Source organism: Gopherus evgoodei, chromosome 1 (genome assembly GCF_007399415.2).
Source record: "Gopherus evgoodei ecotype Sinaloan lineage chromosome 1, rGopEvg1_v1.p, whole genome shotgun sequence".
Classification (NCBI taxonomy): Eukaryota; Metazoa; Chordata; order Testudines; family Testudinidae; genus Gopherus; species Gopherus evgoodei.
In genome coordinates, this window is record NC_044322.1 from 53,822,528 (window position 1) to 53,849,807 (window position 27,280).

Consider the following 27,280-nt stretch of genomic DNA (forward strand, 5'->3'; position numbering starts at 1 on the left):
ATACCTATTCCATTGTGTCCCTTTGCTGTTTGATACACTGAAAAAACATTGGCAAACGTAAGTCCACAGACCTCAGGCTTTATTCTTGGTATAAATCAAACTCATCCAAATACACTCTCTCCAACTTCGATTAAAGATGGGATTCAGAGACTTTTCTTTTATAAAAGGGTATCTCTGTGAAACTACTTTCCATTTTACACTTACAGCTACAGCAGCTATTTTCCTAATTGTCATGCCTTGCCATTCCTAATTCCTATACTTGGCACTAGTTATTGTACCAGTATTCATACCAGCTGAGAACTGATGAAAGCACATCTGCTTTATTTCAGAACAAACATTATACTGAATATGAGTTCCTGCTCTCCTGATCTGCCTTTTTTAACTGCTTTTGCCTCAGGGAAAAAAACACAAACCCTATCTAGGAAACATTACACTAGCAATGCAGGCTGAGCTGGTCACATGCATCATCATATTCTGGGATGATCTAAGTGTCAACTCTAACATTCACCTGTGATGGGGCTTAACCCCCATCACATGCTTCACATGTGGGGGAGGGGTATTATCTAATTGTCTCCAGGCCAGAGGTGATGGAACTAAGCCTTATAACTGAACTCAGGGAGCTCAATTGAGGGAGAGAGTGTAGAGCACATAGATCTGTTTGGCAGAGAAAAAATGAGAATGGCCATACTGGGTCAGACCAATGGTCATTCTAGCCCAGTATCCTGTCTTCCAACAGCGGTCAGCATCAGATGCTTCAGAGGGAATGAACAGAATTGGGCAATCAATAAGTGATCCATCCCCTATCGTCCACTCCCAGCTTCTGGCAGTCAGAGGCTAGGGACGTCCAGAGCATAGGGTTACATTCCCTGACCATCTTGACTAATAGCTATTGATGGATCCATCCTCCATGAACTTATCTAATTCTTTTTTAAAATCGGTTATAGTTTTAGCCTTCACGACATCCCCTGGCAATGAGTTCCACAGGTTGGCTGTGTGTTGTGTGAAGAAATACTTTCTTTTGTTTGTTTTAAACCTGCTGCTAATTAATTTCATTGTGTGCCCCTGGGTTCTTGTTTATGTGAAGGAGTAAACAAACACTTCTCTATTCACTATCTCCACACGATTAATGATTTTATAGACCTTTATCATGTCCCCCCCTTAATCATCTTTTTCAAGCTGAAAAGTTCCAATCTTTTAATCTTTCTTCATATGGAAGCTGTTCCATACCCTTAATCATTTTTGTTGCCCTTCTCTGTACCTTTTCCAAATCTTTTTTGAGATAGCACAACCAGAATTTCATGCAATATTCAAGGTGTGGATGTACCATGGTCTTATACAGTGGCATTATGATATTTTCTGTTTTATTGTCTGCCTCTTTCCTAATGGTTCCTGATATTCTATTAGCTTTTTTGACTGCTGCTGCACAAGTGAGCAGATATTTTCAGAGAACTCCAAGAATTTTTTCTTGAGTGCTAAAAACTAATTTAGAGCCCATTTTGTATGTATAGTTGGGATTATGTTTTCCAATGTGCATTACTTTGTATTTATCAACATTGAATTTCATCTGCCTTTTTGTTGCCCAGTCACTCAGTTTTGTGACATCCCTTTGTAACTCTTCGCAGTGTGATGTGATTCGAACTTAACCACTTTGAGTAATTTTGTACGACCTGCAAATTTTGCCACCTCACTGATTATCCCTTTTTTCAGATCATTTATAAATATACTGAACAGCACTGGTCCCACTACAGATCTCTGTAGGACACTATTTATCTCTCTCAGTAACTGGTTAAAAGACAGGAAACAAAGGTTAGGAATAAATTTTAATGAGTTACAGATCCATGAGAGGACTGTCTCTTTAATCCCATGACAGTTTATTTGCTTAAGAGCCTTTGGTGACAGACCTTATCAAAGGCTTTCTGAAAGCAGAAGTATGTTATATCCACAGGATCACCCTTGGCCACATGTTTGTTGATCCCCTCAGAGAATTCTAATAGATTGGTGAGGCATGATTTCCCTTTACAAATGCTGTGTTGACTCTTCCCCAACCTATTTTGTTCATTTATGTGTTTGATAATTGTGTTCTTTACCATAGTTTCAACAAATTTGCCTGGTACTGAATTCGGGCTTTCTGGCCTCTAATGGTAAGGATCATCTCTGGAGCCTTTTTTAAATACTGGCGTCACATAAGCTATCATCCAGATTATTTTACTGCTATCATTCCTTCCTTTCCTTAGAAAAATGAAATCTATCATGTCCTGATCACTTTCACCAAATTTGCTTTCCATCTTCAGATTTCCAATCAATTCCTCCCTGTCAGTCAAAATCAAGTCTAAAATGATTGCCTGTGGTTACATCCTCAGCTTTCTGAAACAAAAAAGTTGCCCCCAATACATTCCAAGAGCTTATTGGAAATGTTGTGGGTTGTGTCATATTATTTTTCCAACAGAGGTCTGGGTAATTAAAGTACCCCCTTACTGCAATAATTTAATTGATTTTATTGTAAAAAATATAGTTTGGGAATTTGAAGGCAGAAGCTAGAGTGACCAGATGTCCCAATTTTATAGGGACAGTGCTGATATTTGGGGCTTTGTCTTATATAGGTGCCTATTATACCCCACCCCCTGTCCCGATTTTTCCCAGTTGCTGTCTGGTCACCCTAGCAGTAGCTGCCAACTTTTTAGCCATCTCACTTATAGGCATGACAACATCTGCATTCTTTGCTGGGCAGTGTTCTTTCTGTAGTATTGATTACTACATCATCAACAAGCACTGGTAATACCAAAAATACATCCTTTTCATTCAACCACTGTTTTACTATTCTATTTTATCTAAGAAAAATAGGTTTTCTGGGAAATAGGCTCTGACACCGGAAAGATGATGGTGAGCACAATTTCTCTGTTCAGAGTTTCTCCTTCACTACAGCACAAGCCAACAATACTGTCTCATCACTATGATATGTCACATAATTTCTGTGGCTTCTCTGCCTCTATGCACTTTCACTTCCCTATCACACTGCATGACTTATGTGACCCAATATAATTAGAGAAGTTTGCTGTTGCTGTAACCACTTCTGCTTCTGAGAATGACTGGGTTTCTAAGCCAGAAATCACCACTCACTAAATAGATAGAACAGTGCATGTGATTGTTGCTAAACTAGTAAAACAAGAAATTAAGAACAAATAGGTGGCACTATTGGCTGTATTTGTTTTCATATGCACCTGTTTAACCCAGATTATCTTCACTAAAGTCAATGGAGATAGCAATTGTGTAAATGTGGACTGAGAACAAAAATTTGCCCGTAATGGTTAAAAATGAGCACCATGGAAATAGCTATAAACTGGACTAATTTTAGTCAAAACAACATCTTGACAAGTTTGGAAAAAATGGCAGAAAGTTTTATAAAGTTTCTGCCCCCTTGGGGGTTAAATGAAAAGAATAGGCTCCATTTCTTGCATTTGTAGAAGGGAAGAGGAGGAATGGAAAATACTAGTGATGAAGATTTGCAAGTATTCCTGAGGCCATTACAGGTTGGACAGTGGTCAGGGAGTATGGATTAAGAAAGCATAAATTAGTCCAATCACACTTCCAAGTCACTCTACCCAAATCACCTCAAAAAAGGATTGTTATTCAGAAAACTATTCAGAAATACCTCTTCCAGACTGCTAGGCTTTTTCTCACTTTAATTAATCAAATACGTGCTGCAGAATTTGTACAATCTGCCACACAAATGTCAGTAAAAGGAATGACGGGTCACAGTATTGCCAACTCTCATGATCTTATCATAAATCTTTCAATATTTGGTGTTTTTCTTAAAGCCCCAGACCCAGGAGCCATCTTATTTACAGGGAATCTCATGGGGTTGGTTGGTTTGTTTTTAGTACATTTCCAGTCCTGATGGTTGTGAAGAAATGCTTAAAAATGTGATCCAAGTGAACCCTAAAGTTTCAAAAGGCAGAAGGAAAACAAATTGCCCCACAATACATATTATTTTAAACAATCTCATGATTTTAAGTCAATTTCATGATTTTGGGGGACCTGACTCATGATTTATCAATGCTTAGGATTGGCAACACTGGGAATACCTGTGTTGAAAACCCATGTAAAGATCTGCCTGGGAGCCTGCATGTGCAGGCGGAACCCAGCTCACAGTGCACTGCTCAGGAGCACACTGGATCTGGGCTGCTGGCACCTGCGGGACTTCTCCAGGAGAACTATCCTAGGGTTGCCAGGCATCCAGTTTTCGACCTGAACACCAGGCTGCAAAGGTACCCTGAAGGCTCTGGTCAACATCGCTGACCAGGCCGTTAAAAGTCCAGTCAGCAGCACAGCAGGACCAAGGCAGGCTCCCTGCCTACCCTGGCTCCATGCAGCTCCTGAAAGTGACCAGCATGTCCAACTCCTAGGTGCAGATGTGGCCAGGAGCTCCACGCCCTGCCCCCACCCCAAATGCCGGCTCCACAGCTCCCATTGGCTGGGAACCGCAGCCAATGGGAGCTGCAGGGGAAGTGCCTTCAGGTGTGGGTAGCACACAGAGCCCCCTGACCCCTCCAGCTAGGAGCCGGACATGCCGGCCACTTCCGGGAGCCACCTGAGGTAAGAGTTGCCTGGCTGGAGCGCTCATCCTGAACCCCCTCTTATGTCCCAACCCCCGCCCCAGGTTGGAACCCCCTCCCACACCCTAACTCCCTCCCAAAGCCCAACTCCCTGCCACAGCCCTGAGCACCCTCCTGCACTCAAACTCCCTCCTGAAGCCCACACCGTGCACCCCTCCTGCACCCCAACTCCCTGACGCAGCTCTGAGCCTGCTCCCATACGCCAAACCCCTCAGCCCCAGCCCAGAGCTTCCTCCTGCATCCCAAATCCCTCATCCCTGGCCCCACCCCAGAGCCAGGACCCCCAGCTGGAGCCCTCACCCCTCCTGCATCCCAACTTAATGCCCCAGCCCTGAGCCGCATCCTGCATTCTGTACCCCTTGGCCCCCAGCCCAGAGCCCCCTCCTGCACCCCAAACCCCTCGTCCCCAGCCCCACTCTAGAGCCTGCACCCCCAACCGGCGCCCTCACCCTCACCCTCCTCCCCCACTCCAACCTCCTGTCCCAGGCCAGATCCCCCTCCCCACACCCTGAACCCCTCATCCCTGGCCCCATACTGGAACCCTCATCCCCAGTGGGAACCCTCACCCTCACCCAAACTCCCTGTCCCAGCCCAGTGAAAGTGAATGAGGGTAGGAGAGACTGAGTGACAGAAGGAGGGATTGAGTGAGCCAGGACAGGACCTCAGAGAAGGGGCAGGGCAAGGGTGTTCAGTTTTGTGCAATTAGAAAGTTGGCAACCCTAGTATCTCCTGGAAAGACCAGGGAGGACAAAGGGACCATCAGGTCTGACTTCTCCGTCATGTGGGATTTGGAGAGGAGAAGCTGGGCTGAAAATCTCCTTTTCTTCTCAGGGAAAGGAGAAGAGTAGCCTCACAGTAAGCAGTTGGACCCCTCTATATGCTCCATTTGGCATTTTGTGGGAAGACCCAATTGCTTCTGTGTGTTAAGGAGACTCAAACCCCTGCTGTCTATCCATACTAACACTTGTAACTTTTTTTTTTAACAGTTTTCAAACACTGTGGTTGGCCTTCCGTTATAGACATAGCTGGAGATCCTGATTTGCGCAGCACAGTTGGAATACAAACCATATTCCAACAGCATTATAAATCCTTGCTATGGACTAGCAAGAATGGGGGGAAATCAATACAACAGTTTCTGCAGGCACAGTTATTGGGTTCTTTAAAGAGATTGAATAGGATAACTGCCTCTGTCTCACCAATAACATCAGAGATGTCTGAGATGGAAAAGGCCTGTTAGACCACGTAGTCCTTCTCCATTAGCAAGTCCAAGATTTTTCCCTGCAGCCATTTCTCCAGGGATTTGTTTAATGCAGCTCTAAATGATATACAATAGGGCTTCCTCCACGTTTTCCACTGGGAGACTCTCCTGTAGATCTCAGCCTTGCCATCAACTAATTGAGCATCTACTTTGTCGATAAATTTCATCCTATTGTTCTTTATATCAGACTAAATTATTAATTTGCCTCTCAGAGCCCATACAGTAGCAGTCACAAGATCCAACTCTTTGATTCTCAGTCACCTGGCCCCAGCAGAAGTTGGAGCAGCAGGGGGCCTACTCTGACTTCTGCAGCTGGAGTCAGGTAGCAGAGATTATGCCAACAGAGAATCAAGCATAATGGAGCTCAGCTCCTCCCACCACCAATCCACTTCCGACATACACCCCCTCACCTGATTTATGCTTGTTTAATTCACTTTATTGCACCACAATTGCTTCTGATTTAGGCTGGTATAAGCGAGAGAATAATCAGGTCATTCGTGTGTATGGATGTTTCAAAAGGCACAAGGCCAAAGGCTACCTGATGTTACTTGAGAATAGCACTGATCTCCTCAATTGCACTGTGGAATATCCTACTTCTGTTATGTAATGAAATTTACAAAGAAAATAAGAGAAACAATCAAATTTGCTTTTACTAGGTAACATTGAAATGTATGTGACATCACTGTGAGCCTTATGAAATTTTCAATCTGTGTCCAAAATTCTAATGCCATTTCTTAATAATTGCTGATAACTAAGGCTGCGAGTTTGTCACAGAGGTCACAGAAGTCACGGATTCTGTAACTTTCCAAGACATCGATGACTTCTGCAGCTCAGGAAGCCTCTGGGCCAGCTGCATCGGCCACTGCTGGGGCAGTCTCGGGCCACTGTGCCTCTCCTCCCCCAGCAGCAGCAGGAGTTTGGGTATGTGAGGGAGCTCAGGGCAGGGGGTTGGGGCGCAGGAGGACACGAGGGCTCTGGGAAGTGCTTACCTTGGGGTGCTCCCTGAAGTGGCAACCTCCCCATCCCTCAGTTCCTAGCAGACAGCTCCATGTCCTGTCTCTGCCCACAGGCACCACTCCTGCAACTCCCTTCTGCCGCTGTTCCCAGCCAATGGGAGCTGCGGAGCCAGCACTCAGGGCTAAGGCAGCGCGTGGAGCCAGGTAGGGAGCCTGCCAGCCCCACCAACCCCCACCCCACCCCACACCAGCAGGGGTCCCAGACAATGCGTCGCTGCCTGCCCCTGTACACCAGCAGGGGTTTGGAGCTGCTCTCCCAGACCACCCGAGGCACTTCCTGGATGCCCCAAGCACCCACAACACCACCCAGGGTTCCCCCCCTCAAGATTTAGTCAGGGGTATATAGTATAAACCATAGTCAGGTCATGGGAATGAATTTTTGTTTACTGCTCATGACCTGTCCATGACTTTTACTAAAAATACCTGTGACTAAAATGTAGCCTCACTGATAACACTGCCATGCTGTATAATAATTTCTAGGAACAAGGTCTCTGATTAAGAAAAGCACCCCTATTCAAGAAGCATATTTAAGCATGTGCTTAAAAAATCTTTTTCAGCAGGGTCTTTTTCATCATGCTCATGCCCTATTTGCTATTCACCAACATTCACATGAACTGGTTTTGTCCACATAAGTGTTTTGTAAACACTAATTTTTGCATATGAACAATTGTATTTGCTATTAATTAATTAATGCAAGTCAACATGGAAAATACATCTTGTCAAGCTAACAGGATATCTTTTTTTTATAAGATTACAGCTTTGATTGATAAAGGTGGTAGTGTTGACATAATATACTGTGACAGACCCAGGTCAGTGGGGTACAGGAGTCTGGTAGAGGGCAAATATGCTGGTCACTGGCTGAGTAGTTTTCTGTTCCCTGAGTGACCAGAGCAGGGGCTGCACTAGAGAATCAGGAACCTGCTAGAACCAATTCAGGCAGACAGGCTGATTAGAACACCTGCAGCCAATCAAGGCAGGCTAACCAAGGCACCTGGGTTTAAAAAGGAGCTCACTCCAGTCAGGGAGAGAGGAGCCAGAGGAGAGGAAATGTGTGTGAGGAGCTGGGAGCAAGAGGCACAAGGAGCTGAGAGTGAGAGGGTGTGCTGCTGGAGGACTAAGGAGTACAAGCGTTATCAGACACCAGGAGGAAGGTCCTGTGGTGAAGATAAAGAAGGAGTTTGGAGGAGGCCATGGGGAAGTAGCCCAGGGAGGTGTAGCTGTCATGCAGCTGTTACAGGAGGTACTATAGACAGCTGCAATCCACAAGGCCCTGGGCTGGAACCTGGAGTAGAGGGTGGGCCTGGGTTCCCTCCCAACTCCTGATCAGACACAGGAGGAGTCGACCCAGACTGTGGGGAAGATCACTGAGGTGAGCAAATCTGCCAATAAGCGCTGGACCCACCAAGGTAGAGGTGGAACTTTGTCACAATACTTAGACTTTTATGAGGTGCTTGATTTGGTACCATAGGACATTTTGATTAAAAAACTAGAACAATATAAAATTAACGTGGCACATATTAAATGGATTTAAAACTGCCTAATGGATAGTCTCAAAATGTAACTGAGACTGGGGAATCGCTGTCAAACAGGTGTTTTCAGTGAGGTCCCACAGAGATTGGTTCTTGGACCTAAGCTATTTAACATTTTTATCAATGACCTAGAAGAAAACATAAAAACATCAATGATAAAATTTACAGATGACCCAAAAATTGGAGGAGTGCTAAATAATGAAGAGGACAGGTCAGTGATTGAGAGCTGTCTGGATTGCTTGGTAAACTAGGCACAACTTTGCAAGCAAACAATATGTTTTAATATGGGTAAATGTAAATGTGTATATCTAGGAACAAAGAATGTAGGCCTTTCATACAGGATGGGGGGACTCTATCATGGGAAGCAGTGACTCTGAAAAAGATTTGAGGGTTGTGGTCGATAATCAGCTGAACGTGATCTCCCAGTGCGATGCTGTGGCCAAGAGAGCTAATGCGATCCTGGGATTCATAAGCAGTGGAATCTCAACTGGGAGTAGAGAGGTTACTTAAGCTATACATTTGGCACTGGTGCTATGGCTGCTGGAATACTGTGTCCAGTTCTGGTGCCCACAATTCAAGTATGTTCATAAATTGGAGACGGTCCAGAAAAGAGCCACAGGAATGATTAAAGGATTGGAAAACCTGCCTTATAGTGATAGACTCTAAATGCTCAATCTAGTTACCTTAAAGAGAAGGTAAAGGGGTGACTTGGTTGCAGTCTATAAGTATCTACATTGGGAACAGATATTCAATGATGTTATATAATTACATATAATAATGTTCAATCTAGTAGAGAAAGGTATAACACAGTCCACTACTGGAAGTTGAAGTTAGACAAATTTAGACGGAATTAAGGCATAAATTTTTAATGGTGAGAGAAATTAAGCACCAGAACAATTTGCCAAGCATTGTGGTGGATGCTCCATTATTCACCATTTTAAAATCAGTATTGAGGGTTTTTTTCTAAAAGATATCCTGTAGGAATTACTTTGAGGAAGGAGTCCTGGAACAATTTGTATACTGGGGGGGTGAGAGCCATTAAACCAAACTGTAAACCCTACATAGGACGGAAACCACTTCAAGCCAGGAGGTGCAGCAGCATTCCCCCAGCATCCTTAGTTCCAGCACTTCTGGCTATGACATACATTAAACAGGTCAGACTAGATGATCACAATGGTCCCTTCTGGCTTTGTAATCTAGTCATCATTTGCTAGTTGTCATTTTGTCATTTTTTTTTCTTGTTTAGAACTTCATTCACCCAGTCAGAGCAGAAACAATGCCATGTGACCATGGTGACCTAACACAACACAAATACAAACTATAAAATACCAAAGCAATAAAAAGTGACCATCCATTCACTGAAAGTTCTGCATCCAAAGGACTCCACAAATACTTTAGTAGAACTTGGAGTCAGTTCCCCATTCTGCTAGGTGTTGTACAAACCCAGAACAGAAAGATATATGAGGGGAGGAGGGAGGGCAGAAACTAACAATGTTAACACTACATCAGCAAAGTGACATCTGAGATTCTGTAGTACTTTTGTGCTGAAATTGTATGCAGTTTTTCAAGTTATCTACCATTCAGGTAATGGACCGAAATACCCCTTGGAGAGCTCTAAATGACAACATACATTCTTATTAGACATAGTAGATTTAAAACTCTCTCCCATACTATCTTATAGTGTTAGGTCTATGATTTTCCTAAAGGTAGAAATGCCACAGGAAATGTATTCCCACTATACATTTATGAAAGAATGAGTAAGGGGGAAAATGTAGAACTCTTATATGCCATTATGATTCAATGATATATCCTAGTATCATATTGAACCATTAGGAGGGTTTCTGAAACAAATCAAACCCATTGTGACTCTGAAATAAATCCCATTTCTGATTCACACAAACATGTTTTATTGTTAACGTTCTTCAGATCAAAGAAAGAACATGTAGAAAAGCTCTGGAGTGTTTCTTTGCTGTTTGGGACTGGAATTTTGTGAATATAAAGCACAAAAGAAGCCTCTCTATTTAGATGCCTCTTTAGTAGCTGAGTCACGTACATATAGCTGGACATGAAAGAAAGTTTAAAACAGCCTTGCAAAATCCTACTCCCATGGGGTATTTTTTTTAAAGCTGAGATCAGTAGCATTTTCATGATCATGGCAAAGGGCAAGCAAGTAGATTTGTGCCTTGGCTAGCATATTTCCATGACAATTTTGCATGACTGGTTTAAAATATTGTCGTAATCACACGGGGGAAATAATGAGTAATTAAAACAGTTAGTTACCCTTGCTCAACTTCTTCATAACTATCTATAGCCCTCTTTACCATAGTAGCTGACCACCTCACAGGCTTTAATGAATTTATCCTCGCAACACCCCTGTGAGGTAGGGAACTGCTATTATCCCCATTTTATAGATGGGGAACTGACGCGCAAGGAGACTAAGCGACTTGCCCAACGTCACACAAGAGGTCTGTGGCGAAGCAGGGAATTAAACCTCAGTTTCCCAAGTCCCATGCTAATGTCCTAAGCACTGGAGCATCTTTCCCCCTTACCTCAGCTGCTAGGTATGGGAGACAGACAGACAGACTCAGGGGCAAGTAGATTTCTAGCCATGAATATAATGCATAAATAATAGAATCCTACCATTCGTGACTGCCTAGGGCTTACATAAGTGCCAATTGCCCTCAAATTTCATTGAATTAAATGGAAGCCAAGGATGTCCATTACTTGTACTTAAAATAATGAATTTAGTACCCCACAGGAACAGACCCTTAGAGAAAACCTAGTGGTGGGTGAATTGAACGTCTGTGAGTAATGGGCAAGAAAGATGGTCGTAGCAGCAGTGCTTTGTACAGAATGAAAGGAATGTGATGTGGATGTGAAGGAGGCCAGAGAAGAGCAAGTCTCAATAATCAGGGCAAGTGATGAGGATGGCCTGAGTGAGCGTTTTAATTGTAGAGATGTAAAGAAGAAAGATGGATCTTTCAAATCTTAGAGGCAACATTAGGATCTGACATGGACATATGGGGCAAAGGAGAGGACGGAGTCAAAAACCAGCCCTCAGGTTCCATACTTGAGCAAAGGGGAGGATGGTGGCATTGTCAACACCAATCACTATCAGAAAAATGCAGGAGTGCAAAAAAATTCATAGAATCTTAGATTATTAGGGTTAGAAGGGACCTCAGGAGATCATCTAGTCCAACCTCCTGCTCAAAGCAGGACTAATCCCCAAATCAAGTGGAACAATGAATTTAAGGTGGGCCACAGTGGGGAGGAAGATGGGGAGACCAAACAGAGTGCAAGTCAGAGAAACAGAAGAGTGTCAAATTGGCAGGACGGTGAGCTCTCAAGCGTAATGCATCATGCAGCAAGTTCCAGTCTGCAGCTAGTTCAGTCCTCCTGTCCCACTGCACTGTTCACACCAGCAGTATCTGCAGGACAGAGGCTGCTGACCGGTTGGTGGTGAGGAGGAGGAGGTGCTCCTCCTGCAGCTCCAGGCCTCTGCTGCTCTCTCTTATTCTTCAGTCTTCCCTTCCAGGGAGCAGAGAGGCTTGTGAGCTGTCCAGAGGAGCCAACAGTAATTTTCAGATAGGAGAGGGGAGAGGTGAAGGGACAGAGAAAGCATCTGGGCTGATACATTATTCATGGAGAAGGGGAAGGGAGCGGATTCTGGTCTGAGCTGCTGGGGCTGTCTTTGCTGCCTCGTGTGAAAAACATGTTGGCCTCACAACTCTCTCCCTCGTCTCCTCCCCTATCCAAAAATATACTGTCAGCTTCAGACCTTGCTTCCGTATGCTCCTGGGAGGGGAGGGAGAGAGCATTAGCAACACGTGGCCTATGGCAGGAGCAGACAGCACTGATAACTGGGTGGAGGGTGGGAGGAGACAGTTAGTGGGGAGTAACCAGCAGTAGCTGTGAGGGAAGGGAAGGCATTTATTGTGATGCAGAATCTTGTAAGCATTAATCGGTGGCAGGTGGTATTAACTGTGAGAGGGGACAGGTGACTGACACTTATTCTGTGGGGGGTTGACATGAATAGTATGCAAAGGCTGTATTAACTGTAGGAGGTATTGAATTAGTTAAGGGGGCTGCATTAACTGTAGCTGGCCCTTCCTACCCCAGTTAACCTGTGTGATAGACCCAGGCCAGTTGGGTACAGCAGAATAGCAGAAGGCAGATATACTGGCCACTGGATTAACAGTTTTCTGTTCCCTGACTGACCAGAGCAGGAGCTGCTCCAGGCTAATGAGAACACCTGACTCTAATTAACTTGCAAAGAGTCAGGTGAGGCCATTAAGTTAATGTGACCACCTGACTCTAATTAAGGCCCTGCTGATACTATAAAAAGGACTCACTCCAGTCAAAGCAGCAAAGAATCCTGTGGCACCTTATAGACTAACAGACGTTTTGGAGCATGAGCTTTCATGGGTGAATACCCACTTCCTCAGATGCATGACATGACATGCATCTGAGGAAGTGGGTATTCACCCACGAAAGCTCATGCTCCAAAACGTCTGTTAGTCTATAAGGTGCCACAGGATTCTTTGCTGCTTTTACAGATCCAGACTAACACGGCTACCCCTCTGATACTTCACTCCAGTCAGGCAGAGGAGAGCCAGAGGAGAGGAAGTGCGGCTGAAAGGCTGGTTACTGAAGACACCCTCAAACCATCATTAAGGGAGCCCTAAGGTAAGGGTGAAGAAGGGAGAAGCAACAGATCTGTGGGGAAGTGGCCCTGGAAAATGTAGCAACTCTGGCACTGAAAGGTTGGCTGCCAACAGCTGCTACCATTAGGGTCCCTGGGCCGGAACCAGGAGTAGAGGGCGGGCCTGGGTTCCCCTCAACCCACCACTACAGGAACATCTCCTGGGAGGAGAAGTCAGGCCCGTGTCAGGACAGGAGGCTAAACAGAGACTGTAGGAGTTCTCTCACCAACCTCCTTGCTGGCCTATGATGAAAAGGGCTCAGTAGACTGTAACCCTGGCCCTAGAGAGAGAAGGGCTACGTGGAGGGTCACAGTGAGCCACTGAGGCTAGCATAAACTGCCTAGAAGCGCAGGACCCACGGGAGCAAGGTCAGAGCTCCGCCACACCTGTTACCAATCAAACAACTGCTTCATTCGATTCATAGTTTACAATATCCACAAAAACAAGTTTTATGCTTTAAAACATTCTAATCTCTCACTTATGGTATAATATGCAACACTCATTGACAGGTTTAAAGATTGAGTGGTCTGGTCAGGAGCCAAAAGGTAGATTTTTCAAGTAATCTGCACAGAGAAAATAGTCAAAGCCTTGTGAGCAGATGAGCTTGCCCATAGAAAGAATGTAAACACAAAGAGAAGGGGGCCAAAGATAGAGGCCTATGGGATCCCACAGCAAGAGGGAGAGGAGGAGGATCCACCAAAAGAGACATTGCCATAACAATAGCACAGGTAGAAGCAGAATCAGGAGTGAACTGTATCTATATATAAACCCCCCTCTCACCCCTATGGGTGGTATGTGTCTTCCTCAAACTCGGGTCCTCTACCAGAGGCCTGGGAGTTTGAGGGTTCTGTGGAGTATCTTAGCTGTTCCTAGCACTGCACTCTTCTGGACAGAGAGCTCTGATGTTGTTCCTGGATCTGTTGGAGCCACTCACCCAGTTTAGGAGTCACAGCCCCGAGTGCTCCTACCACCACTGCGACCACTTTGGCCTTCACTTTCCACATCCTCTCTAGTTCCTCTTTCAGGCCCTGGTACTTCTCCAGCTTCTCATATTCCTTCTTCCTGATGTTGCTGTCACTTGGCACTGCTATATCTATCACCATCGCTGTCTTCTGGTCCTTATCTATTACCACGATGTCTGGTTGATTGGCCAGTACCTGCTTGTCCGTCTGGATCTGGAAGTCCCACAGAATCTTAGCCCTGCTATTCTCCACAACCTTCTGTGGAATCTCCCATCTGGTCTTGGGAGGATCTAGCCCATACGCTGTGCAGATGTTCCTGTACACAATGCCAGCCACTTGGTTGTGCCGTTCAGTGTATGCTGTTCCTGCCTGCATCTTACATCCTGCCACTATGTGTTGGACTGTCTCTGAGGCCTCTGTGCACAGTCTGCACCTTGGGTCCTCTCTAATATGGTAGACCCCTGCTTCAATGGATCTGGTGCTCAGTGTCTGTTCCTGTGCTGCTATGATCAGTGCCTCAGTGCTGTCTTTTAGTCCAGCCCTTTCCAGCCACTGGTAGGATTTCCCAATGTCAGCCACCTCAGCTATCTGTCGATGGTACATCCCATGCAGGATCTTGTCTTGCCATGGCACTTCTTCTGCTTGGGGTCTTCCTTCCATGTCTGCTGCTGCCTCAGGCATTCTCTCAGCAGCTCATCTTTGGGGGCCATCTTACTGATGTACTCCTGGATGCTTCGGGTTTCATCCAGGACAGTGGCTTTGACGCTCACCAAGCCCCGCCCGCCTTCTTTCCGGCTGGTATACAGTCTCTGGGTGTTGGACTTGGGGTGGAAACCTCCATGCATTGTGAGGAGCTTCCGGGTCTTCACATCGGCAGCCTCCATGTCCTCCTTTGGCCAGCTCACTATACCGGCAGGGTATCTGATAACCACAGCAGGGTGTATCTGTTAATGGCGTGGATCTTGTTTTTCCCACTGAGCTGGCTCTTCAGGACCTGTCTTATCCTTTGATGATACTTGGATGTTGCTGTCTTCCTTGCCTCCTCATCGTGGTTTCCATGTGACTGTGGGACGCCAAGGTACTTGTAGCTGGTCTGTATGTCTGCTATGTGGCCCGCTGGTAGTTCCACCCCATCAGTCTTGACTACCTTCCCTCTCTTCACCTACCATCCAGCCACACTTCTCCAGTCCAAATTACATCCTGATATCCTCACTGTAAATCAGCGTCAGGTGGGTTAGCGAGTCGATGTCTCGTTCTTTCTTAGCATACAACAGCTTGATGTCATCCATGTAGAGGAGGTGGCTGATGGTAGTTCCACTCCTAAACCCATACCCATATCCAGTCCTTGTAATTATCTGGCTGAGGGGGTTTAAGCCTATGCAGAACAGCAGTGGAGACAGTGCATCACCTTGGTATATGCCGCACTTGGTGGCCAATTGTGCAAGCTGCCTTGAGTTGATTTCCAGTGTCGTCTTCCATAGTCCCATTGAGTTCTTGAGGAAGATCCTTAGTATCCTATTGACTTTGTATAGCAGCAGACATTCACAGATCCACATGTGTGGCATTGAGTCATAGGCTTTCCTGTAGTCAATCCAGGCTGTGCTCAGATTGGTCTGTCTAGACCTTGAGTCTTGGGTGACTGCTCTATCTGTGAGCAACTGGTGTTTTGAGTCTCTGGTGTTGTTCCCAATGCCCTTCTGAGCTGTGCTCATGTACTGGCCCATATGGTCCTGTAGCTTGGCGGCTATGATACCTGATAGGATTTTCCATGTTGTGGGGAGGCAGGTTATTGGCCGGTTCTATTCCCCTTGCAGGGGTCTTTCATGATCAGCACTGTCCTTCCTTGTGTTAGCCAGTTTGGGTGGGAGCTTGCTGCCAGCAGCTGGTTTCATCTGTGCTGCTAGGCGTTCATGCACTGCTGTTAGTTTCTTTAGCCAGTAGGTGTGGATCATGTCTGGTCCAGCTCTTCATGTTCTTGACCTGCTGCTGGATGTCTTCTACTGTGATGGTAACTGGTTTCTGTTCTGGGAGATTGCTGTGCTCTGTTCTCAGGTCCTGCAGCCACTTTGCACTGGTGTTATGAGTCTTTTCTTTCTCCCATATGTTCTTCCAGTACTGTTCAGTTTCTGCTGCTGGTGGCTCTGCTGTTATTGTGTTGTTGCACTGTAATTGAGAGTACACCTTAGATGGTTCTTTAGAGGAACAGGGCATTTACTTTTTTGGCCTCTGCTTCTCTAGTGTATCTCCTTAGCCTGGTAGCCAGTGCTGTGAGCCTTTCTTTAGCAGTCTCTAGGCCTTGAGATGGAGTCAGGCCCTTGTATTTTTTCAGTAGCCGAGTCTTATCATTAATCTCTCCACCCTTCTGTAGTTCCACCAGCTGACTAACTTCTCTCCAAGTCGCCTTGGTCTTATCCTCCAATCTCATTTTCCAGGGTGGGTACATACTATTGTTCTTCTTGATCGTACAGAGGCTGTAGCGTATACCAGTTCATTGGTTTGAGTTATGGTGGTAGTAGGGATTGTCGTGAGGGCCCTATTGGCATCTTCTAACATACTATCTGACGGTACTTCTCCACTGAGCCTTGGTAATTGGTCTTAAGGATTGACTGTAGCTAGTTTCTCCATGATCTTATGCCTCATATCAGCTGCTGTGCTCTGCAATGAAGGGGGTGGCAGTGAAGTTTCAGCTTCAGGAGTGGGCTGCACATCCACTTGTTCTTCCAGGCCTTCTTGAGTCTGGGATGTAATGTGGAGTTGGTCTATCTCAAGCTGTGAGAGGAGCTTCCACTTTACTATGTTGAAGCAGTGGGTAACTAGCTGTTTCTCAGCAAGTGTGGATGTAGGTCTTTTGTCTATCCATAGCCCCCTCATACATTTCATATATCCCTTCTCCTTAGGTCCACTGTTATAGTAGCATTCCATCAATTCCAGGTTCTTTTGTCTCATCCATGAATGGTTTGTTCCAGTAGCCCACTTATCATCAGATTGTTCTGGTTTCTCAACATCTGGTGCAGACCTTGTTAATCCAAGGCGACATCCGAGCCAATATGGCTCTCTTAGTTTGTGTTGCTCTCATATTTGAGGCAGGCAGGCGATGCGGTAGGGGTACCAATTGGGATTTGAACCCCAGTCTTCCATATCAAAGGGCAGTGCACTTAACCACTACACTATGTCACCTATATCGATATGTGTGTAACAGAATGTGTATATATGAAAAGACCTCTAGACTGATGTTTGGGAGAGACTGTAGGTAAATCTGGTGCATTTTAAAAACGTGAGTTTTTTCCCTCCATTTAGCTCCTGGGTATTTCATATCAACAAATATATTAGCAACATTTTCAGCCTGGCCTTAAACATGGCTTCCATCTTTGCTCCTGCAAACTGCAGGCATAATTTTGTCCTCTCAAATATTTCTGGGTGCAGTTTAGGGGATGTGGACATCTACTTATCTGATTTGTGGGTGCAATCGGGCATTTAGATTTAAGTTGGGTCTGTAATTTATGTGCACTGGCAACCTGCAAATTTAAAAACTGAAGCCAGGCCATAAAAATCTGGATCATCATGACCATACAAGTAATAACAGTTTATGGTGGATGATTGATTATAGGACTATTAACATGCAGCAAAACAATAACATTTTAAATTGCGCCATCTTTTCATATTTAAGAATGATTGCCATTATCCTGACATGTTTATCACTTTGAGGCTGAGCCAGTTATTACTGTATGGGTTCGTGATGTCCTGTAGCTGACAAATATTAGCGTGTCCTATAAAATCATGCATGACTTACTCTTGCAGCTGTAATAAAAAGGAGAACAAATACAATAACCGTTTTTTCTTTAGGATTGTAGCCCTATGTCAAGGCAATATTCAATACATCTGCTGCTTGAAAGTTTAGACAAAATGGGCCTGAGTCTGACCTCTCTTACACTGGTTTTATGCCAATGTAACTCCTTTAGCTTGTAAGGAGTTGACTTCTAATTTATGCAAATTAAATCAAGAACAGAATAAGGCACAATATATTTTGACCATGTGGTCAAAATGTGGCCTCTGTCAACTTTTTTTTTATTATTGTTGTTGTTTATTTTTCCCCAGAGATGGAAAAATGTCTTATGACTGTCATCTTTATCTCAAATCCGTTCCTCAGCATACTCCAAACTGTCACAGATGCTCTATTTCTATGGGTCAGTTTGCTTCTGTGGGGTCCTGACTCCTGCAAGGGTTCTCTTATTCTGAACCTCCCACTTTGGGTGTATCTTCCAATTAACATGAGCGATCTAAGGCTTTCCTGCTGCAGTTCACACAGTTCTAGGAGCTTGATGTTTTTTGTCAACTGTTTCAAACGTCTCCACTTGCTGTAATAGAATGAAAGCTACCCAGACAATATTAATTTACACCTTTCTTTTAGGCACCTACATTCACAGTTCCACCCACTTTCCACATTGTTTGGAGAGGTACTGCATTTTGTTGCATAGTCTAGCACAGAGGTCTCAAACTCAAATCACCACGAGGGCCACATGACGACTAGTACATTGACCCAAGGGCCGCATTACTGACACCTTTTCATACAAAGATACAAAAGTCTAGTAAAAAATGAAGAGTAATATAGTCTGCTATTAAAAGTCAATGTATTAACTTTTTTAAAAACTGTAATGCGAATAGGGGTTTTAATAAAATATAAACACCTGTAACTATTCCTTATGTGGTCAGTAACACTGATGATGATCTACACTAACAGTCTATCTACATAGCTGTAATGGCAGGAACTTTTTAAAGTAACTATTCATACAAAATACGTTGCCACTTCTAACAAATATTCTTCCCAACAACTCACAGCAAAGAATCATACATGCTGAGCTTCATACCTCAGACTGCTTGTCTAGTCCATGAGGCCCTGCCTCTGCCCCGCCTCTTCCCACCCCTTCCTCGCCCCCATTCCAAGCCCTTCCCCAAATCCCCGCCCCAGCCCTGCCTCTTCTCCAGCTCCTCTCCTGAGCACACTCCGTCCCTGCTCCTCCTCGTCCCCCCTGGAAAGTCCTAAGCTGTTTGGCAGCGGGAAGTGCTGGGAGGTAGGCAGAGGAGCGGGGACGCAGCATACTCGCAGTAGGGAGGGGAGCTTGGCTGCCGGCGGAGTCAGCACCTATGGCAGGCCGCAGGAAACAACTCTGCGGGCCACATGTTTATGTTATGGTCTAGCGTGACCTGTATTTACACCCACTTGGATTTTGTCTCTCAAATCATTCTCTGGACACTAGGTTGAAATGCTTGAACTAATCCTTGATTTCAATTATAAAAGCTAAACCAGGAGTGTTATACATTCATCATTTAGCTGTCGGTCCATGTTGCATCAAAAGACACAGATGGACTTTGCTTTCAGTTATGACAGGTGTGTTCAGAACAGTCAGAGCAACTAGTTTCATTTCATTTTCTTATTTGATGCTACAAGAATTTCTAAAATCTAAAAGCATGTCAGAGACAATAAACATAATGGCATTGTATTACCAGACAGCCAGGGCCAGCGCTACCATTTAGGCAACCTAGGCAATGGCCTAGGGCACCAGAAAGGGGGGGCTATTTTGCCGGGGGGGCGGCACGCGGGTCCAGTGGACCTACCGCAGTCATGCCGGTGGACGGTCTGCTGCTGGAAAGGCTCCGGTGGAGCTGCCACAGTAATGCCGGCGGACGGTCCGCTGCTGGAAAGGCTCCGGTGGACCTGCCGCAGGTATGCCTGCGGCAGGTCCACCGGAGCCTTTAGACCAGCACACTGTCCGCCGAAATGACTGCAGCAGCTCCACTGGAGCCTTTCCAGCAGCGGACCGTCCGCTGGCATGACTGCGGTAGGTCCACTGGACCCGCGGTGGGGCGGCGAAATGGCCGTCCACCTAGGGCGTCAGAAACCCTGGCGCCGCTACTGCAGACAGCCCATTATAACAAGGATCTCCTAGCTAGGGTTCAGCACTTCATACCACAGCCTAAGTGCCCTCGGTTCCGACAGAAGTCAGTGGAGGTGGGAACAGCTTGGTGTGATGGTAGTGGAGCTACTAAGTAATAATTTATGAATACCAGAGGCTGACTTGGTTAGTGAGACATTTAGCGGGGGAGGGATAGCTCAGTGGTTTGAGCATTGGCCTGCTAAACTCAGGATTGTGAGTTCAATCCTTAAGGGGGCCATTTAGGGATCTGGGGCAAAAATCTGGCTGGGGACTTTGAGCAGGGGGTTGGACTAGATGACCTCCTGTGGTCCCTTCCAACCCTAATATTCTATGAATATATTGGGTTTAGTTCAACAGAAGGCTATAAGAAAGAGGAAGGAAACAAAGTTTCAAAATAAGCTATCATCACCACCCAGTAAACACTTAAGGGGTTGTTAAGAGACAATGCCCGACCTATTTGCTGTGAAGATTCTACCTCCTGGTTCCAGATGATTTACAGAACTAGTTGACCAAGCAAAACCAAAAGCCCAAGAACAAAGGACTACAGCAGTTTTGAAAAAGGGGCTTTCTTTCAGGAGGAGGGTAGCTCTTTGGGGATTGTTTGGAAAAAGCAGACGGAGACAGTCATTGTCTGGTCACAGATGGAGGGGAAAACTGCAGGTGCCAAACCTAGTCAGACCTGCTGGGTAAGCATGGTTAATACACAGGGTATTATAGCCAGGGCCTGGGCTCAGAGAGTGAGAATCAGGGGGTTCCAGCCCAAAAGAGGTGAAGGCGTGAAACCTGACACTTGAGGGGGGTATACTCAGAGAGATCAAAAAGGGAACAGAGGTGCTGCTAGTCCTGTAACTGTGACAACATCTTTCCCATCTGTTTTGTGTAAATATTTAAATAAAAAATATAGTATTTTAAAACTTCTTTCATTTTCTCCCCTGAGCTTCAGGAAAAAAACCACATGAAATACTTGGCAAGTTTCTGTATTGACTGGCTTCAGAGTCTGACTACATGAGTCAGAGCCTGGTAATGAGAGTCTTTGGAAAAATCTGGTAGAGCATTATATGCTGGAGCTTAACTCCCAGAACCACCAAACCAACCTATTTAATATTTCTGTTATTAAGAAAATATTTCCTGAAATGACACAAATATTGTTCACAAACAAAATCCAGGATGCTGCCAAAAGCGTTCTGCAAAAATTATGGCTGCGTCCTAGATTATCTCAGAGAATAAGCATTATCACCAGTGCTTCAAACACAGGAGTACACTAATGAGGTTGTAACCCCACCAATCTAGAGAGCCTATAGATGAGTACTCTAATGAGGTTGTAACTCCACCAATCTAGAGAGACTGTTTACACCCACTTGGATTTTGTCTCGCAAATCATTCCCTGGACACTAGGTTGAAAGGCTTGAACAAGCCCTTGATTTCAATTATAGCAGTGTTTCTCAAACTGGGGTCACCGCTTGTGTAGGGAAGTCCCTGGTGGGCTGGGCCGATTTGTTTACATGCCCCATCTGCAGGTCTGGCCGATCGCAGCTTCCACTGGCCACAGTTTGCTGCTGCAGGCCAATGGGGGCTGTTGGAAGTGGAGGCCAGTAAGTCCCTCAGCCCATGCCGCTTCCAGCAGCTCCCATTGGTCTGGAGCAGTTAACCGTGGCCAGTGGGAGCTGCGATTGGCTGGACCTGCAGACAGGGCAGGTAAACAAACCAGCCCAGCCCGCCAGGGGCTTTCCTTACACAAGCAGTGACCCCAGTTTGAGAAACACTGGACTATAGTATGGGTTCTCCTCTGCTTTCCAAAGGCAAAGAGGAAACTCTTGGAACATTTCTATTGCATCCATGATGCCAGTTTACACCAAAAAATCACCACTGTTAGACTCCTTCTTTAGTGAAGTAGCTTGACTTGGATATAGTCTAGTGAAAACATTTTAATTAAGCCATATTTCCTAGGGGGGTTTTGTTTTGTTGTTATTTTGGCTTTGTTTACATTTTTCAAGTATTTCACTGGAAGTTCCTGAAGTCCTTATTCAGTCTTTACTCAGTTCTTTTGCAAGTGAAATTCCATTCGAGTCACTAGGTTTTGACTGAGTTAAAAAAGAGGAAAGCTGTCTGAGTATGATCCAATGTATGTATTTCAACATTTTTCTTTTTATTCCTGCCTTTCTGATCTGCAGGTTCAGATCCTTGGTGATTTTCCCAGTAGCATCTGTTAGATACTTGATCATTTTGCAACTAGTACATCCTGTTACCTTCTATTTTTATAAGTGAAACAAACAAAAATAAACCTTCCTCAGCAAGTCATCAATGTGGGAATAGTGTCATCACTCAAAATACCCCATGGCAAATATAACAACATATCCAATTACAATAACTGTCTTCCCATTGACTTCTGTGACAGTAGGAACAGGACCTAATTTGTATACTCTAAATGTCTAATAAGCCATCTGATAAGTCAATGGCCCTGGATCCTCCATTAAATCAAGTGAAGCATATCATTCCTCTTTGGATTTGGTTACTCTTCCATAGTAGTGCCACGGACACTTTAGCAGTGAAGAAAATCAGGTTTCTAAGCACATAAGGCACATTATTATACTTCATCAGCCAGCCCTATGTCTACACCCTCTTCCTTAGACCAGAGGTACTTGATATTTAAAATGGTAAATGTAAACAGCTGGGGTGTTTACAGCTATTGGTCTACTCAGTCATATAGTACACTCAGGGCTTATTTAAAGCAGGCACTCAAGAAACATCCTGGCCCCATCTTCAGATCATTCATCAACTTGAAACAATTAAGAGTAAATCTAAAAAGGCCAAAAGAATCTGAACAAATTGTCTGCTCTCAATTTCCTCGTAGGAGTTCACCTGAGGAAAGCTAGCAATCTTATTCATCCTGCTCTGAATTACGTTGACAGGAGCTTACGAAGCAAGGATGATCTAATCTAACATAACCAAACTAGATGAGAAGTTTTTAATACCATTATCTATTTAGAAAATCACTTCAATTTAGCTCTTACTTCATTTTTCCCTGTTTTTGTTACTTACAAAATTTGGTACATACTGAATATTAACATCTTGAGACATTCACATAGCATGCATACACTCAAAATGTGTAAGGGGGAATAAAATATCTGCCATCCCCTAAGTGTGTTCCTCTACTGAAGCTTTTAGCTACAAAAAGAACTTGTTTCCTGTGGAGGCAGCTGCTCCTAGAGACTTTGAGGACAAAATAATGCAAAATGTTTTTAGGGGTGATTATGAGATTTACATGGCTGGCAGAGAGAAGTTATGTCTAGTGTTCTTTCCTCCAGGGCTGTCATCACATGGGTTAAAGGTCTTTCATCTAGTATTTTTAATTCTAAAAATTCCAAACAACCCAAGAAAAAACTCCAATGGCTGCAGACAGCACTTTCCTTTATTTATAATGCAGCTTGTGATAAAAATGAAATTTTCTGTATACACCACGATGTACTCACACTAGTAAGAGACTCAACTAATGGCTTCAGTCTTGGAATGTTGATGCTTCCTGCAAAAATTGCTGCTTAGAGTCCTTTTTTAAAAATGGGCTAAGACGTGTATAGATTCCTTAGATAAGGAGGCTTCAGAGTTTAGTACATTTCTAAAGCTTTAAGACAAAAAACACAGGAAATAAACTGTATACAGAAGAACTTCTGCCACTGACCAACCCTTGGGATTCAGGTACCAGAACAGGCAAGCAGCGATTTTTCTCCTTTCTATTTGTACCAGAGCTACAGTAAAGTATTCATTACTTCCACTAAATCTAGTAAAAGTTCAGCCTTCCATTCCAGTGCAAAGGTTATCAACATGTTTCCTGAACATGGATTCACTATAAATCTACAAAAGAGCTCTGTCTGGTTCCATCCCAAGACTTAATTTCCTTAAGAACAAAATGTTTCACAAGGAGAGACAGCCTAGAATTACTGAAATAATCAGCACTTCAAAAATAATGTGGAGTCTAATCACTAAGAAGCTGAGAACCTTCAGAGGATAACCAGACAGAAGACCAAATTCTGATCTCAGTTACACTCTAGCAAAAGAGCTGTGTGGGAAGTGGTTTCCTATCCCACAAAAAAAATTGAGATTTAAAAAAAAAAAAAAACCCATGAGTATAGCTTGTTCTGTTTCTGACCAATAGTCCATCTAGCCCAGTCTCCTGCCTTCCAGCAGTGATCAGCACCCAAAGCTTCAGAGGGAATTAACAGAGTAGGGCAATTATCTGGTGATCCATCCTTTGCATCCAGTCCCTGCTTCTGGGCAGTCAGAGGTTGAGCAATAATACCCAGTGCATAGGGTTGTGTCCTGACCATCTTAGCTAATAACTTCATGTGCAATAGGTCCATCGTTATCTAATTCTTTTTTGAAACCAGTTATACTTTTGACCATGAGTTCCACAGATTGACTGTGTGTTGCGTGAAGAAGAACTTATTGTTTGTTTTAACCTGCTGCTTACTAATTTCTTTGGGTGAACCCTGGTTCTTATGTTATGTGAATGGATAAATAATACTTCCCTATTTATTTTCTCCACACCATTCATGATTTCATAAATCATTATCATATCACCCCTTAGTCATCTCTTTCCTAAAATAAACAATCTCAGTCTTTTTTAATCTCTTTTCATGTGGAAGCTGCTTTATACCCTTAGCCATTTTTACTGACTTTCTCTGTACCTTTTCCAACTCTAATATACCTTTTTTGAGATGGGGTGACCAGAATGCATGCAGTATTTATAGATTTACATAGTGGCATTAGAATATTTTCTGTCTCATCATCTATCCCTTTCCTAATGGTTCCTAACAGTCTGTTGTCTTTTGAGCAGATGTTTTCAGAATACTAGTCATGATGACTCCAATATCTCTCTCTTGAGTACTAACAGCTAATTTAGAATCCATCATTTTGAATTTATAGTTGGGATTATATTTTCCAATGTGCATTACTTTGCATTTATCTACACTGAATTTCATCTGCCATTTTGTTGTCCGGTCATACAAATCTGTAAGATGCCTTTATAACTCTTTGCAGTCAGCCTTGGATTTAACTTTCTTGAGTAATTTTGTATTATCTGCAAATTTTAACACCTCGCTGTTTACACCTTTTTCCAGATCAGTTATGAATATGTTGAACAACACTGGGGCCCACTATAGATTCTTGGGGGACCCTGTCATTTACCTCTCTCCATTGTGAAAGCTGAGAGTTTATTCCTACCCTTTGTTTCCTGTCTTTTAACCAGTTACTGACCCATGAGAGGACTCTCCTTCTTATCCCATGACCGTTTAGTTTGCTTAGAAACTTCTGGTGTGAGCCCTTGTCAAAGGCTTTCTGGAAGTCCAAGTACACTATATCCACTGGATCACCCTTGTCAACATTCTTATTGGCACCCTCAAAAAATTCTAATAGATTGATGAGGCGTGATTTCCCTTTAAAAAAGACATGTTGACTCTTCCCTAACACATTGTGTCTGATAATTCTGTTGTTTACTATAGTTTCAACCAATTTTCCTGGTTCTGAAGTTAGGCTTACCAGCTTGCAACTGCCAGGATCGCCTTTTTTAAAAATCAGGGTTATATTAGTTATCCTTCAGTTGTCTGGTAGAGAGGCTGATTTAAGCAATAGGTTACATACAACAGTTAGTAGTTCTGCAATTTCATATCTGAGTTCCTTCACAACTTTGGACTAAATCAAGAATTGCCTCTTCCTTTGTGGATTCCAGAACTAGTTGCTCCAAGAAGCAGTTATTAATAGTGTCTAGAAATTTTATCTCTGAATCCCATCTTGAGGTGACATATATCCAGTCAATATGGGGATAGCTGAAATCCCTCATTATTAATGGGTTTTCTTTTTTGGCAGTATCTCTAATCTCCCTGAGCATTTCACAATAACCATCACCATCCTGGTGAGGTGGTCAGTACTATATTCCTGATGCTATATTCTTATTGTTCAAGCATGGAATTTCTATCCATAGAAATTCTGTGGTACCACTGGATTAATTTAAGATTATTATTATATTTGACTCTATGCTTTCCTCACATATAGGGAACCTCCCCCACATACTCTGTCATACCTATATATTTTGTACTTTGATATTACCTTTTCCCACCATTTCATCAAGTATCTGTAGTGCCTATTGTATCAATATCCTTATTTAACATCAGGGAGTCAAGTTTGCCCATTTTAGTATTTAGAATTTTTGTATCTGTATATAAACACTTATAAAATTCATCAATATGTAGTTTTCTGCCTTCGTGTGAATTGAACGAGACACTTTCATGTGACTGTTATTCTTTAGTTCCCACCTGTACTTTATCAATATCTATCCTCTTCTCTTTATTAGGATATAGAATATCCCCTTTAATAAATTTTCCCCTGTAGGGAGGCGCCCTGGCTCCCCGCTGCGCCGGAGAGGGATGAGCCAGAACAGGTGCCTCTGTGGGCGGAGACACCACCGCCTGTCCCCGCCCCTTGGAAGTCAAAGGGCGGGACAGGAAGTATAAAAGCCTGGCCTCGGCACTCAGTTGGCTGTAGACTGCCGGAGAGGACAGAGGCTGGTGCCTGAGCTCCTGCCGGGCCCAGCCTGCCCCGTGCTCACTACCCGGAGGAGCGCTGGCATGACCTGCCTCATGCCCGGTACCCGGAGGAATGCTGGCCTGAGTTTCCCTACGCCCGGTATCCCGAGGAGCAGCCTGAGCTTCCCTACGCCTGGTATCCCGAGGAACCCATGGTCTGGGACCCGCTGGACGACGCCGGCGAAGGACAGGTACCTAGAGAGGGGGAGATTGGAAGTGGCCCGGGGGAAGCCGACCCCAGTCTGGCTCCAGGGGACCCCGAACCAATGTCAGTGTGTTGCGGCCAGGATTCCCCACTGATTGCAGCGAACCCTTGCCACTGCTAGGGCCCTGGGCTGGGATGCAGTGGAGTGGGAGGGCCTGTGTCCCCCCGCCACCCTTCCAAGGGTGGCAGACTCCCCCTACCCCTGGCCCGAGGAGGCCTCTTGTGCTGTTTAACTCACTGTTCAGCCCCTGCTTGAGGGTCTGACCCTTACCTGGGTTTGTTGCCCCGCCCTGCCCAAGGGCCTGGGCTTATATATTGTTGACTTGTTGCTCAGCCCCTGCTGGAAGGCCTGAGCTGTGAACTGCTTACTGCCCTCCCCAACCCAAGGGCTGGGCTTAGTTACTGTGTTGCTCAGCCCTGCTGAAAGGTCTGAGCCCGAAATGGTTATAGACTCTGTACTTGCTCAGCCCTTCTGAACGGCCCTGA

General features: G+C 44.5%; 1 long non-coding RNA gene across 1 annotated transcript; it reads left to right on the top strand.

The window, feature by feature from the left end:
- The first annotated feature begins 1,372 nt into the window (after nucleotides 1–1,372).
- LOC115645914 lies at nucleotides 1,373–18,657 on the top strand. The gene is made up of 3 exons (XR_003998865.1): nucleotides 1,373–1,385; nucleotides 17,560–17,565; nucleotides 18,562–18,657. It is a non-coding gene; the product is annotated as an uncharacterized LOC115645914 (long non-coding RNA).
- Nucleotides 18,658–27,280: the final 8,623 nt, after the last annotated feature.